At 42.4% G+C, this 14,243-nt stretch overlaps 1 long non-coding RNA gene across 1 annotated transcript in view; it reads left to right on the top strand.

Annotated features, from left to right (window-relative positions):
* LOC144761654 (uncharacterized) overlaps positions 1 to 12,814 on the top strand; it is a 61,908-nt gene extending 49,094 nt beyond the window's left edge. The window contains exon 3 of the long non-coding RNA XR_013595832.1: positions 12,646 to 12,814. This is a non-coding gene — a long non-coding RNA (uncharacterized LOC144761654). The remainder of the gene's footprint in view (positions 1 to 12,645) is intronic.
* Positions 12,815 to 14,243: the final 1,429 nt, after the last annotated feature.

The following is a 14,243-nucleotide window of genomic DNA, read 5'->3' on the forward strand; positions in this document are numbered from 1 at the left end:
GTCACAATGCTCCCATTTTGTGCCCAAACTGCAGTCTCTCATTGGAATCCTCCGTTTCAAGCTTTGACTACATGTCTTCCACCTTTTGGAACATGTCATCTCAAAGTAACAATCCCTCCCTTACTTTGCCTAAATCCTGTCCAATTTGGAAGTTTATTAGTATCAACTGTCGCTCTCTCGCGAAACATAAGAGAGATATTTTCGACCTTTTGGAGACAGCCAGCCCAGCTGCCATGTTTGTCACTGAAACCTGGTTAACGGATAGCTCTGGCCCTGACATCGCCATGGCTCTTCCCGATGATTATACCTACATTGGGCGAAACCGGGTTCTTAAAGATGGAGGGGGAATAGCTATCATTTTCAAGAGAGAATTCTCTTGTAAATGGGAAGATCTTGATCTCCCAAATTGTGAGGCAGGTTTGTTCAAACTCTTACTCACTCCTCATTTCACCTTAACTGGCACGCTGATTTATCGTCCGCCGGGCTCTGCTAGTAATTGGGCTTCCTCATTCCCTGAATTCATTGCCCCATTTCTGGCGCAATCAACCAACTTTCTTATTGTCGGCGACTTAAATATTCATTTTAATTCTGAGTTGTGTGCTGTCTCCACGCGCCTCCTACAGGACCTTGCAGCCTTAGACCTCCACCTGCACAACTCTGACCCTACTCACAAAGCCGGCAATCTTTTAGACCCCATTATCTCCAATCTCTCTGGCATCTCCTATCAATCCTCAACACCAGTCATTTGGTCGGACCACTTTATTGTAAATTTCTAAATTAAAACAGCAATGGTTACACCCCCGAATCCCGCTCTTCCTCACAAAGCCAGTAGGAACTGGAAACGTTTAGATATTGATAAACTTAACTCCCTTCTTGTTAAGGAAAAACCTCCGCTTTCTAGAATAACTACTAAAGAGCTACCTATCATCAGAGGATGGTTGACAACAGCTTTGGATTTTTGTCTTCCAATTCAAAAAAATAAACCTCAAATCCATCACCCACCAGCACCGTGGTTTACTGATGCTCTTCGTCAGGAAAAATCCAACTGTAAAAAATTGGAACGCATTTGGCGTTCCAAGTATAACTCTGACCAGAAACTAAAATATAAGGTAGCCCTTAAAGCCTATCATTCGTCCTGTGACACCGCCAGAGCCAACTTTGCCAATTCTACCATTCTTACGGCACAAAATAGACCTAAGGCCCTGTTTAAAATCGTTAAAGAGCTCTCAGGTGCATCTGCTATACCTAAAGACCCCTGTCTGGACACTGTCCAATGTGAGGCTCTAGCAAACTTTTTTGTTGAGAAAATTGATAAAATTTATGATACTTTTAATTCTACTTCTGTTGTGTCAGCTAGTCCTGATCCAACCTTATGTACCCCCGTTCCGAACATTACTTTTGGTCCCACTTTCGTGTCTCCCATTCTGCATGTCTGGGACCCTATTTCTCCTCTGCTTTTAAAAAAGTATCTTCAAGATATTAAATCCGGCTCCCCCCTTGACCCAATGCCCCCACAAGTCCTGAGCTCATTGGATCCAGCTCTACTTCATACTATTCTGGAGGTTCTGAACGCATCTTTAACTGAAGCTATTGTTCCCAATGAATGGAAACATGCTATGGTGGTTCCATTATTAAAAAAGGCCAATGCAGATCCTAACATCCCATCGAACTTCCGCCCTATTTCTTTGCTTTCTTGTTTTTCCAAAATCTTGGAGAAACATGTCAATTCTTTACTTACCTCTCACGTTGAATCTTTAAATCTTCTTCATGGCTCCCAGTCCGGGTTCAGGGCGGGCTTTTCCACTGAAACCACTCTTCTTGGTGTATCGGAATCCATTAGACTAAAGGTGGACAATGGGGAGTCAGTGGCGCTCATATTACTTGATTTGAGTGCCGCATTTGACACCGTCTCCCACTCCATCCTGTTGTCCACCTTGAAATCTGTGGGTGTCGGTGGTTCCGCCCTGGCCTGGATTGCTAACTTTCTTTCTGAGCGCACGTTTCAAGTGTTCTCTCCCACATCTGCTTCATCAATCTTCCCTTCTAAACACGGTGTTCCCCAAGGGTCTATCCTTAGTCCCCTCTTTTTTAATTTGTATGTGAGACCCCTGGCTTTTTTGGCGGAACAGGCAGGTCTCACGATTTACTCTTACGCCGATGACACTCAAGTCATCTACTCACTCTCCACCGATAAAAATGTTCCCTCTTCTTCTCTCCAAAATGGTCTTCGAAAAATATCTGCATGGATGCTTGATCACAAATTAAAACTAAATGGGGACAAAACAGAACTGCTTCTGTTTGGCCAAGACATCTCGCTATGGGGCCCACAACATTGGCCACCGGAGATGGGTCCTCTCCCTACCCCGACTACGACTGCTCGTAATCTTGGGGTCCTCCTTGACAATCAATTGTCCTTCAAGCAGCACGTCGTGAAAGTCTCCGCCACCTGTACTACCATCATCAGGTGGCTGAGGAAAATCACGTGGATGCTGCCTGCTGACACCCTGAGGACGGTAGTCCAGGCTCTTGTCATCTCACGCCTGGACTACGGGAACATCTTACTCCTGGGTGCCTGTAAGGAGGTAACTAGGAAGTATCAGGTGGTACAAAATATGGCTGTTCGCCTTATTTGTAACCTTCCTGCTAGAACATCGACCTCGTCCCACATGCGTAAACTGCATTGGCTTCGTATTGAGAATAGGGTTAGATTCAAGGCTTTGTGTTTTATGCACAAAATCCTGACTGGAAAAGCCCCGCACTACCTATCTGTCTTAGTGCAGCACTACGTTCCCTCTCGCACACTTAGGTCCTCCACTCAAAATAAAGTCAAAGTACCGCGTGTCAAGAGAGCTAAAATGGGAGGTCGGTCATTCTCCCTGTTAGCACCCTCTCTTTGGAACTCCCTTCCCTTATCGCTACGCTCTGAAATGTGTTTTTTGACTTTCCGTAACGGTATCAAGACTTGGTTATTTAATATGTAAGCTGTTGATCCAATGCTCCCCTCACCTCGTATACCTCTGTTTGCTTTAGCGCCGGGAAACCTTCGGGTAGCTGTGCGCTTAATTAAGTGTAATTATAATAATAATAATAATAATAATCATCAGGACAAAATGTTGCCTAATTTCTAACAAGCCATGAGAGCCTAAGGAGAAGATAGAGGGAAAAAATCAAGAAGAATACAGTAAAAGGTAATCCAAAAGGTTCTAGAGTGAGCAGCTCTGCGTTAACGTAACCAAGCATACATTATTCAGTTGGCAGAGCTGTTGCTAAAGAAACACATGCTGTGCAAGAAAGTGATCAGCGACAGTGATAAGAGAGTTCTCCATGAAGCTAAGAGGTATTCTGGAAGTGATTCGTACATGCTATAACCGTGGTGACAGAATCATGGTCCTAATGGTGAGCCTACACCGTGAGAGGGCACACTTGTAGGAAAACGCTAGATATAATAATGAGCGTGGTGAACAGGGACGTGTTGTGCACCCGAGCAATGATTCACAGCTGAACTATAAATAACAGATGGGAATAGTATGGGTGCTGTACTACCACATTGGTAGCAATCGGGCTACATGAATCAGACCGACTGTCGTGAGAACGAAGCATGCTACAGGCACAGTGAATCTATGTGAATCAGGCCAAATAACATCGAGATACATGCTACGAGCAATAAGAGTGATCGTGAGCGAGTGGGTGATCCAGTGAGAGGAGCTTACCGGAACTTTCCGCTGTGAGTCGCGGCTAGATATAGCAATCTAGGGATGACAGAACCATTAAATTAATAGCCGTTGGGCCAGCTCGGATACATAGATTAAAAAATATATGGAGGGCGCAATTTAATCAGAACCCTCAAAATCCTAGACCCTGGGACAGGTACAACCGTAGGAATACGGTGGTTGGCTTTACCGACTCCTCAGCAGATTCCTCTGATAATTCCGATTCCTGTGAAGGCCTTAGTACTTCCAACCGTAACACCAACCAACATTTTTTAGGGAGAGGACGTGGGGAGGCACCCAAAAGAGGCCGGGTGAAGCAACAAGCGAGATGGAACAATCCCCCAGGAGAAAGACAAACGAGGAGCAAGTTTTATCAGTGGTAACTGACTCTACCCTTTCTGATATGACTATCCCCATATTTTATTTATCAGAACATGACCTTTCATCAAAGGAGATTTCCATCCTCAGTAAGGGACTCTCGTTTGTTCCTACAGTCTATCCTGACTACCTGAACCTCCAGTCTGAACTTATGGAATTTTTCCGTAAAATAAGACTCCTGGCTTTCTTTGAGTTAAATCCTGCACGACCAAAGGCTGCCCTTTCTCCCTTTACACCTCCTTCCACTTTCTCCCCATCGTCTTCTATGATACCTAAAGAGATAATTACATTTGAGAAAGTCATCCTCAAGGAAACTACCTCTCTGGCTAAACCTCACACGTTCATCCCTTATAACATCACTTTAGATGAAAAAATGGCAATTTCAACCTTACGTAACAAAAATGATCTGAATATCAAGCCTGCTGATAAGGGGGGTGGTATTGTGCTGCAAAGCATAGACAATTACAAACTTAAATTGTCAAGACAGGTTTCCAACACAGACCACTACTGCAGACTTAACACCAACCCCACTAGAGAACTTCAAAACCTAATAAAACAGGTGACTACAGATGCATTTGAAACTGGATTCCTCAGTAAAAATGAATTGAAATTTCTAAACACTGATCACCCCAGAACCCCGGTTATTTACACCCTTCCAAAAATACACAAGCGGCTTGAAAATCCACCCGGCCGCCCAATAGTCTCTGGTTGTGGGTCTGTGTTGGAACCCCTTGGACACTATGTAAACCATTTTTTGAAAGATTTTGTACCCAATACACAATGTTTTGTTCGTGATAGCATGTATATGATCAATCTTATCGAGAATCATCCCTTTGACCCTGCTAGTGAAATCTTATGCACCCTAGATGTAGAGTCACTTTACACGAACATTCCCCAAAAAGACTCCCTCATTGTCATGGAACGAATTCTTAACACCAGACCGCATCCCTATACAGTACCCACCCTTTTTATCATTCAATTGCTAGAAATTTGCCTGACCCGGAATTTCTTTATGTACGATAACGAATACTACCAGCAGGTGAAAGGCACCTCGATGGGGGCAATTTTTGCTCCATTGCTGGCTATTCTTTACATGGACTGGCTGAAATGTGACACCATTTTGTCGTCCACCAACCCATTCCATTCAGGGGTGGTACAATGGAAACGGTATATAGACGACGTTTTTATGATTTGGGGTGGCCCAGTTGAAATCCTGCCATTATTCCAACACTGGTTAAACAACAATTGCAATGGGCTCAGCTTTACACTGACCCACAGTAAAACTGACATCCCCTTCCTTGACCTCTGTATACAACACAAGGATGGCTTGTTATTCACCTCCCTATTTCGCAAGCCAACGGAGAGAAATACCCTCCTTAGTTATAACAGCTGCCACCCACGAGCTCTCAAAGACAGCCTGCCCTACTCTCAGTTTTTAAGACTGAGACACAATTGTTTCCTTAAGGTGGATTACTTTAAGGAAGCTAATACTCTTGCAGACAAACTGAAAACTAGGGGCTATCCAGGCCGCCTAGTTAAAAATGCTATGAAAAGGGCCTGGTATTGTCCACGGGAAACGCTTCTTGAACCCAAAGAAAAAAAGCAATCTGATAAACTCGTGTGTGTCACCACATTCTCTCCAGTGTCCAACAAAATTCGAAATTGTATCAGGAAGAACTGGCACGTCCTTAACTCCGGGGATCTAGATCTAGATATACCCTTATTTGCGTTTAAGAGGAGCAAAAATCTGAAAGACCATCTGGTAAGGGCAGCTCTCCCCCTCCCACCTCCACCTAGTTCTACCCTTATTGATATAGGTCACTTCCCCCACTGAAAGGACACTCTAAATGTGGTTGTTGTGTTGTATGTGACCTCTGTATTGAAGGCAAAGAATTTGTGTTTGGTGAGATAAAGAATGCATTGAAGACTTTCACTAACTGTAATAGTTGTAATTTGGTTTATGCAATTCTGTGCCCATGTGACCTTATCTACGTGGGACAGACCAAGCAGAAAATCAAATTACGGATTTCACAGCATCGGAGTCGCATTAGGTGCAAGACCGAGAAAGCACCTCTCGTAGAACATTTTGTTGAAAAAGGACACACAGAAAATGATCTGAGATGGACTGTGATCAGTCAAGTAACACTACCACCGAGAGGAGGTGACCTCACGAAATTACTAAATAAGGAGGAACTCAAGTGGATTCTGCGAACTGACAGTCTGAATTCAGGACTGAATCAACAGGAGGACTGGACTAACTTGACTTAATGTTTTAACAGTATCACTGTGCCAGCTATGTTCTTCAGTATGATACTTTGTAGGTTTTTCTAAAACGAAACTTTTCAAGTTCCTTAAATTCCTTTTCATCACGGTTGTCATTGCACGTTAATTGCATGTTCCTCACTGCCCCACCTCACCGACATTGCCCATCTCCCAGGACACTTCGAGACTCACTACCAATATGGCCGCCGCAAAGTCCTACAACTATTTTTTCCTTGGCATGTGATTCCTCAACTAGCCAATCACATACCTTCATATAGTTAGGCTATCCCTTCCGCCACAGCAACGGCGAAGGAAGATATCCGAGCTTATTCTTAAGGTAAGAAGACCTCTGCAAATCGTTATGACTCTTAACCGTAACTTTTCCTTTAGTTATCAGCCTCTAACCCCCTCGCCTTGTTACAGGCTCTTCCCCATGCGACCGAGCGAATCGCTGGCGCACCGGACTGCCTTACCTGCTGTTTTGCAGGTAAGTGTCTTTTACTTCCCTTACCTTGATCCCCGTTAATAATGCTTTCCCGACAGTATCACTAATTCCTTGTATACGTTTCTCTACAGGAGACTGTTCCCCGCCCAATTAATTTCAAGGAAATCTACACCCTTTGAGTTCCCCCAGGGTAAGCGTGCGCCCTCCATATATTTTTTAATCTAATGTATCCGAGCTGGCCCAACGGCTATTAATTTAATGGTTCTGTCATCCCTAGATTGCTATATCTAGCCGCGACTCACAGCGGAAATTTCCGGTAAGCTCCTCTCACTGGATCACCCACTCGCTCACGATCACTCTTATTGCTCGTAGCATGTATCCCGATGTTATTTGGCCTGATTCACATAGTTTCACTGTGCCTGTAGCATGCTTCGTTCTCACGACAGTCGGTCTGATTCATGTAGCCCGATTGCTACCAATGTGGTAGTACAGCACCCATACTATTCCCATCTGTTATTTATAGTTCATCTGTGAATCATTGCTCGGGTGCACAACACGTCCCTGTTCACCACGCTCATTATTATATCTAGCGTTTTCCTACAAGTGTGCCCGCTCACGGTGTAGGCTCACCATTAGGACCATGATTCTGTCACCACGGTTATAGCATGTACGAATCACTTCCAGAATACCTCTTAGCTTCATGGAGAACTCTCTTATCACTGTCGCCGATCACTTTCTTGCACAGCATGTGTTTCTTTAGCAACAGCTCCGCCAACTGAATAATGTATGCTTGGTTACGTTAACGCAGAGCTGCTCACTCTAGAACCTTTTGGATTACCTTTTACTGTATTCTTCTTGATTTTTTCTCTCTATCTTCTCCTTAGGCTCTCATGGCTTGTTAGAAATTAGGCAACATTTTGTCCTGATGATGATCCCTATGACTCAAAAAAAAGGGATCGAAACGCCGTTGACTGTAAAAAACACCATATACTGTGTATTGTACTAACTGCCTAGGTTGGCAAGTAATGGTGTTTACTAGAATTTCTGTTATTGAAGTATCCACAGGAAATAACAGCTTCTGCCTAATAATTCTGGTCTTTTTTTCTAACCTTTTTCACTTTATGTTAACTTGTATATGTCTGGGTACAGGCTTGTGCCCTCCTCTATGGAAATGTTGAAGTTATTTAATCAGAATATTCTTTGCTAAAGTAAAAATTGGACCTCTGTCCGGCTGGACAAGTCACTACTCAATATAGTGCCATTGTGTCTATATTTATTTTTTGTGACTGTATTCCTTGGTGCTTGGGACCACTGTTGCTTTTCTAATATGTTTACCGAGGTCCCGTGCTGACTCGATCGGGTGCCCTTGTTGTTTTATATAAAAAAAATATTATGCATCAAGCACATTATAATAAGTCTGCCATTTGTCCTGGTAGTATAGCAACAATCGTCTCAGGGTGGTATTTCTCAGTGGGTATCAGCACAGACAGCTGAAAACTTATCACCCAAAAGTGACATTTTACCTCACACAGAAAATAACAATTTTAGAATACCATTGGACTAACAATAATGGAGGAAGGGAACTGATCAAAGTTTAATAAGGAATCAGGTATTGCTCTAAGTCTAGCCCAAATCTAGTTGGCAAAAGGACAATCACTTGTATTGGAAATGAACTAGCACGCACAGTTAATCCAAATGTTAAAGACGTGAATCGTATGAACAGATTGTCATGATCAAGATTTTTAGGTGGCAAGGGGCACCAGCGAGGGCCGGAGCACCCATTGTATCCATTGAGTCTCAGTGGCAACCGAGAAATTGGAATTTGGGCTTAGGATCCAGACAAACCTTTAAAGTGCGGAATCTCTGAACTACATGAGTTAGGTTGTTCAAATGGTTCTGGAATCATGTCAGACAGCCCCACATATGAAATGTATGTTTAATTGGAAACCCGTTGTGTTCCTTTCAGGCCACTACACATGATCCAACTCCCTTTAAACTGAGCAGGGCAAGTCTTGGTCTTGGCCTACTCCCTATCCCTTGGTACCCTCTTCCCGCCTCTGCCCTTCTGCCATGCCTCCTGGTATTTCTCCATGGTATGCCAGGCCCCAACTGGCAGCCTTAGTGTTGCCCTCGATATTGCCCTGCTGCACTTCTATGTGCTTCTTTTTGCCCCATAGTGTTTTTTGTTTTGTCTCCCTCCGTTGCCACTCCTCTCTCGAGCGATGGTAGTAGCAGCTACGGGCTTTGCCAACACCAGCTTTTAAATTCTGGTGTAATTGGCAAAGCCAATAATGGAGATTGTTTCTTTATTTTCTCTCCAAGATAGATGTAGTTCTGTACTGTCATGTTGCATCACACATCACAGCAGCCATGTAGAACTCATAGAAAGCAATACTTTCTATTCCTTCAAAAGGGCCCACACATAGCATGGCACTATGCGACAGCCCACTATTGCAAATATTGAATTTTTCCACATGGCCGCCATCTTAAAAGTATTGACAAAAATTCTCTACTTCATCGCACACAAACTATTGGCAAATGAGTTGTATTGGCTTTGGCAATGTTTGTTTAGTTATTGACATGTCACTCAGGTTTAAAAAAGTAAACATGGTACATTTTCAAATCAGTACATTTTTAAAGGGCTCTGATATACCTGCGAGAAAAACTCATCTTTTCAACTAACTCATGTATGGAGCTAGTAAGATCATCTAGTGTCTGGAAACATCAGGACGCAACAATCACTTTAGTTAACCTTTTCCTCGTATACGCTCAGATCTGGCATCCCCCATGAGCCGCCATCAACATACTCCGCGAACATGCTAGCTCCAGGAAAGAAGAAAACTAAATAGAGAGTAGAATCTACCGAATGAATTTTATCTACAATACTGTCGCTATGGTGTAGGAAAATCAACCTGTGGAATGCTCTCCATATCTAGAGTGTCCTCCAGAAATTGTAGGATCTTCATGTGCCACCAAACTCCAAATCAGGCCTGTAGAAAATGGATTCTGCCCATTTAAGCCTCCAGGATTTTTCACATTTTTCTACCTAGGACTTTTACTGTGAGAGTGTCTCACTATCCAAGTCTCACTCAGTAAATTCCTGCTAAATGGACTGAGAGTGCTAACCACTAGTTTCTGTCTATTGTGATGAGGCTGCTGCTGTACGGATAGGGTAAGAGGCTCTGTGCTGGTTACACTAGCATCTTGCGCAGCCCGGTATATGCACATACGTAGCCTGTTGCAGATGGGTTGCTTCAAGTATTGGTACTGAGCTTTGGTCGGCCTTATAATAAGAGTAGGCATTCACCGTGTAGTTCTATGGTGTTTACTGAAGGTGTGTGGCACTTACAGTGTATTACATATTATAGGCGAAATCTACCCTAAAGTAGTTTCACTCCACTTATACCTACAGTGTCTAGTGAGGTATCAATCTGGGGGTAAACAAGCACCTGAGTGTAGCTTTACAGTCCCTAACATCATATCTACATGACATATGATACTTTTAGAATTGTAATGATTTTATTGCAAGACCAGAGGCTACCATTATGCATAACCTTTTTATTGCTGCCCCAACATGCAGCCCCTTAAAGAACATAAAACACAGCATAAAGAAAACATTCCAGTTTAGAACTTTCAAAACAGTATGTAGCTCCATGTCACTAAGCATATTCCTCTTTTATATTCTGCTCCTCAACAAGATAAGTACTATGATTTACATGGAAATTGTTATGTCTTTGCTTTGTGCTTTAATTATGTTCATGCTTTATCAACCATTACTAACTTTATTGTAGGTACATGTGTTTTTTTCTAGTTCACCCCTCTAATTTATGGTTGAGTTTTTAAAAAAATCTTTTCTTCTTGAATGTTGTCTCTGCCTTATTGGTGCTCCGATTACTGTCTTTTACTTTGCCAAGTTAGGTAAAAAGACTGGCAAGAAATGGTCCAGGAAGGAGCAATCCTTACACATAAATTGTTTGGAGATGTTAGCAGGGCTGAATGCTTTGATGAGTTTCAAGTTTCTTATAGCAAACAATGTGGTGTTGGTCCGGATGGACTATTTCACAGCTGTATCGTATATCAATTGCTTAGGGAGAGAAAGATCAAAACAACTTGCAGATCTAGTCAAGAAAATGTAGTATTTTTGTTGGGAACAGAAAATTGTCTTGAAGGCAGAGTTCATCCCAGGTCAGCAGAACCAGAGAGCAGATTGGAACTCGTGGTACTTGAGGGACACCAGCGACTGGAAGCTGAATCCAGTATTTTCCAAAAAGATTCAGAATTTATGGGTCCCTACTCCCTTTCAGATACACCTGTTTGGCAGAAGATTGACATTTCAAGTAGAACAGTTTTACATATAGAAGCCAGACCCCAGAGCCTTGGCAGTGGATGCTTGTGTGCAGACTTGGGAAGGAGAGAATTGTTATGCATTCCCTCCGTTCTCACTGATCCAGAGAGTACTGTTAACGGTTCGGCTGCATCATTCGAGTAACACCGTTTTGGACCTTTACGGTTCGGTTTCCTGAGTTAATGAAGTAGCAGTAGAAGTTCCCCGTGTGGGACCAGTGTGTACAGAGCTTTTAGAAGGACTAGAGGGAGAGGAGAATCCTTTAGTACTAGGAGGGAACTTGAACCTTCATGTTTGAAGAATTTCAGGGGATCTGGTAGACACGCTGGTTTTTCCTGAGAGGCTAAGAATCTGCTGGATGAATCATGGGCACCAGGTACCAGGAAATATACAGAGGAGTGTGGAGGAAAAGTGGTGTAGTTGGTGCATGGAGAGGAATTTGGATCCCATGGAGGTGCCAGTGACAGATGTGGCAAATTACCTTGCTGAGTTGTTCAATTCAGGCTTGTCATCTAGAACAGTAAATTGTTACAGATCAGGTGTCTCAGCAGAATATTCCTTGGTAAATAATTTTGCTATTGGCAGTGATCCAGGGCGATGAAAGGAATACGATTTAGATGGCCACCCAGAGCTCGGAATGACTCCTTATGAAACATCAATTTAGTTTTTTACATGTGTGTCTCCTGGTCAGATAATACTTATCTTTCTTTGAGACAAATATCCTGGAAATTAGCTACTTTGCTCTGTCTAATCTCTTTTAGAAGTTTCTCAAACGTTAGGGCTCTAGAGGTTTGTGATAGGTTTTACTCCCCAGACGGAGTCTAATTTGACATCTGGAAAGGGACAAACCCATCTCTAATAGTATTTTCTATTCACTTTTTAAAAATTGCAAGAAGGCCTGTGTGGTGAGCTGCATGAGAGTTAATGAACAAAGAATGTTGGGGTTCAGACCTGATGGAGAGGATCAATTGTTAATTTCCTATGTGAAACCTTTTAAAGCAATGTCAACAGCCACTATTTCATGGTGGGTAAGAGCAGTGATATCCGCGCATGAAATCAATTTGACAACATTTGGAACTCACTACTCTAGTGGTGCTATGGCTAGTAAAAAAAATTGTGCCGGTGGTACACTTGCAGACATTCTAAATGCAGCCGATTGGTCATGTGTTAGCACCTTTGCGAAATGTCACCTTAACCCAGTGGACCATGTGAGCAGTCTAGCACTGGGGAGTTTTAAACGTGCATAATGGTAGCCTCTGGTCTTGTAATGAGTTGGCGATTCTCCAATTACCATAAAGAGAGATTCTTGATTTTATTTAAGACAATGGAGGCTAACATAATATAATTCCTACCTCTCCTAATTTGTTTTCAAATGTGCAATTGGAGTTTGTTGACTTGGTTTATTGTAATTGTATAATTAACCTGATATTACTTTTCAGAGGTAAATAATTATTTATGTGGTATTACTTGTTTTTTCATATCACTTGGTTTCTTCTTTCTTTCAGATAATTCCTTGCAGTAAGAACCTTTTCAGTCAAGCCAAAGGAGAATTTTTCATTTCGTCGCAGCCTAACAGAGGAATATGCCTAGTGTCATGGAGCTCCATACTGTTTTAAAAGTTCTAAAGGGAAATGTTTTGTTTATGATGTGTTTTATGTTCTTTTAAGGTCTGCATGTTGGGGCAGCAATAAAAGGTTAATGCATAATGTTAGCCCCCGTTGTCTTTTATGAAATCAATATTCTCTCTACATGGTGATTGGAGAATCACCATTCCTAGGCTCTGCGCAAGTTAATTACTCTGCTCTCACATTTTGAGCAGGCCGAGACTCCATTTTCTGCCAGGTCATTGGCATGTCAACCTTTGAAGTAGATGCAGCCTGTCCTAATCTTTCTAAGAACCTGTGAAGGTATCAAGTCATCCAGACAATGTCACCGATAAAATCAGCTAATGCAAAATCAGTCTAGGACAAGAGTCTTGTTATCTATATTTCAAGGTCAGCTAACGATAATAGCATAAACAATGTAGTCTGAATTGATGTGTGTTTAATAATTTAATTTATGCAAATGCATCTCAGACTAGTATATTGATGCACACATGTTATGTCTGCAATACTTCAAAAAGTCCCCATTTAACATAAAATTATCAACAGTATTAAAGGTTCATCAAGTGGCCATTGGGTTAGAGAGTTCCTTTGTCCTTAGATTATCGCACCAAAAACTGCCTGAAGAGACTGACAAAGACTACCAGATTGCCATACAGTCGCATTATGCCCTTTTACGCGGAGAGATGATACCAAGCCAAGTCCGAGAGGAGGGAAGCTCAGCCTAGCTGAGGTTTGGTTTCCCTTCAAGGGAACACTGCCTCCAAGCTACTGAGCTTCTTGCTGTGAGCAAGTATGCAGTGCCCTAAATCCTATAACACTCTAGATGCAAGTAAAGCTACTCCATGATCTCATAGTATAGTGCATAGGAGTAGACTTTAGGGTTTTAGGTTGCCAGATGATATTTTAACGATAGTAGAAATGTTCATATTTTTGTTGTTAGTGCTGTTTTAATAACATTCTGTGTGATTATTTTACATGAGCTAAGCAACAGGATGAGACGATTGAAATAGAACACTTTTAAGCAGTTTCTCTTACAGCAGTGCTGGTGTGTGATATTATAAAAGATAAAATTGGGTTTGAATTACCACTGAGTTGCTGAACTCTTTGTTAGGAATGTTGAAAAGCCTGACAAAGAGTGAATATTTGTTCATATATTGATTATGAAATTACATTTCACACATTCACCTAGTAAGGAACCTTAACATCAAACCTGGATAGCACAGCGAAATGTAACCTAGGGGTGTTACGCACCCAAGACTCCATTCCTCAAATAGCCCCTCACCTCCAGATTGGCTTCCGCATGAGCAGCGGGCAAGTCACACTGAACAAGGCTCCTTTCCTCACCACGATGACATATCCTCACGCGTCGCACAACTAATCGACGACCTCAGATGAAACGGTGAGTAACATCAGAAGCAGGTAAAATGTGGGGCTCGGAGGACATGAAACAGGTATTCTGCAGGGCGAGAACTCTTGATGGAGTTCGACTCGGTGGTATA

This window comes from Lissotriton helveticus, chromosome 6 (genome assembly GCF_964261635.1).
Source record: "Lissotriton helveticus chromosome 6, aLisHel1.1, whole genome shotgun sequence".
Taxonomy (NCBI): Eukaryota; Metazoa; Chordata; class Amphibia; order Caudata; family Salamandridae; genus Lissotriton; species Lissotriton helveticus.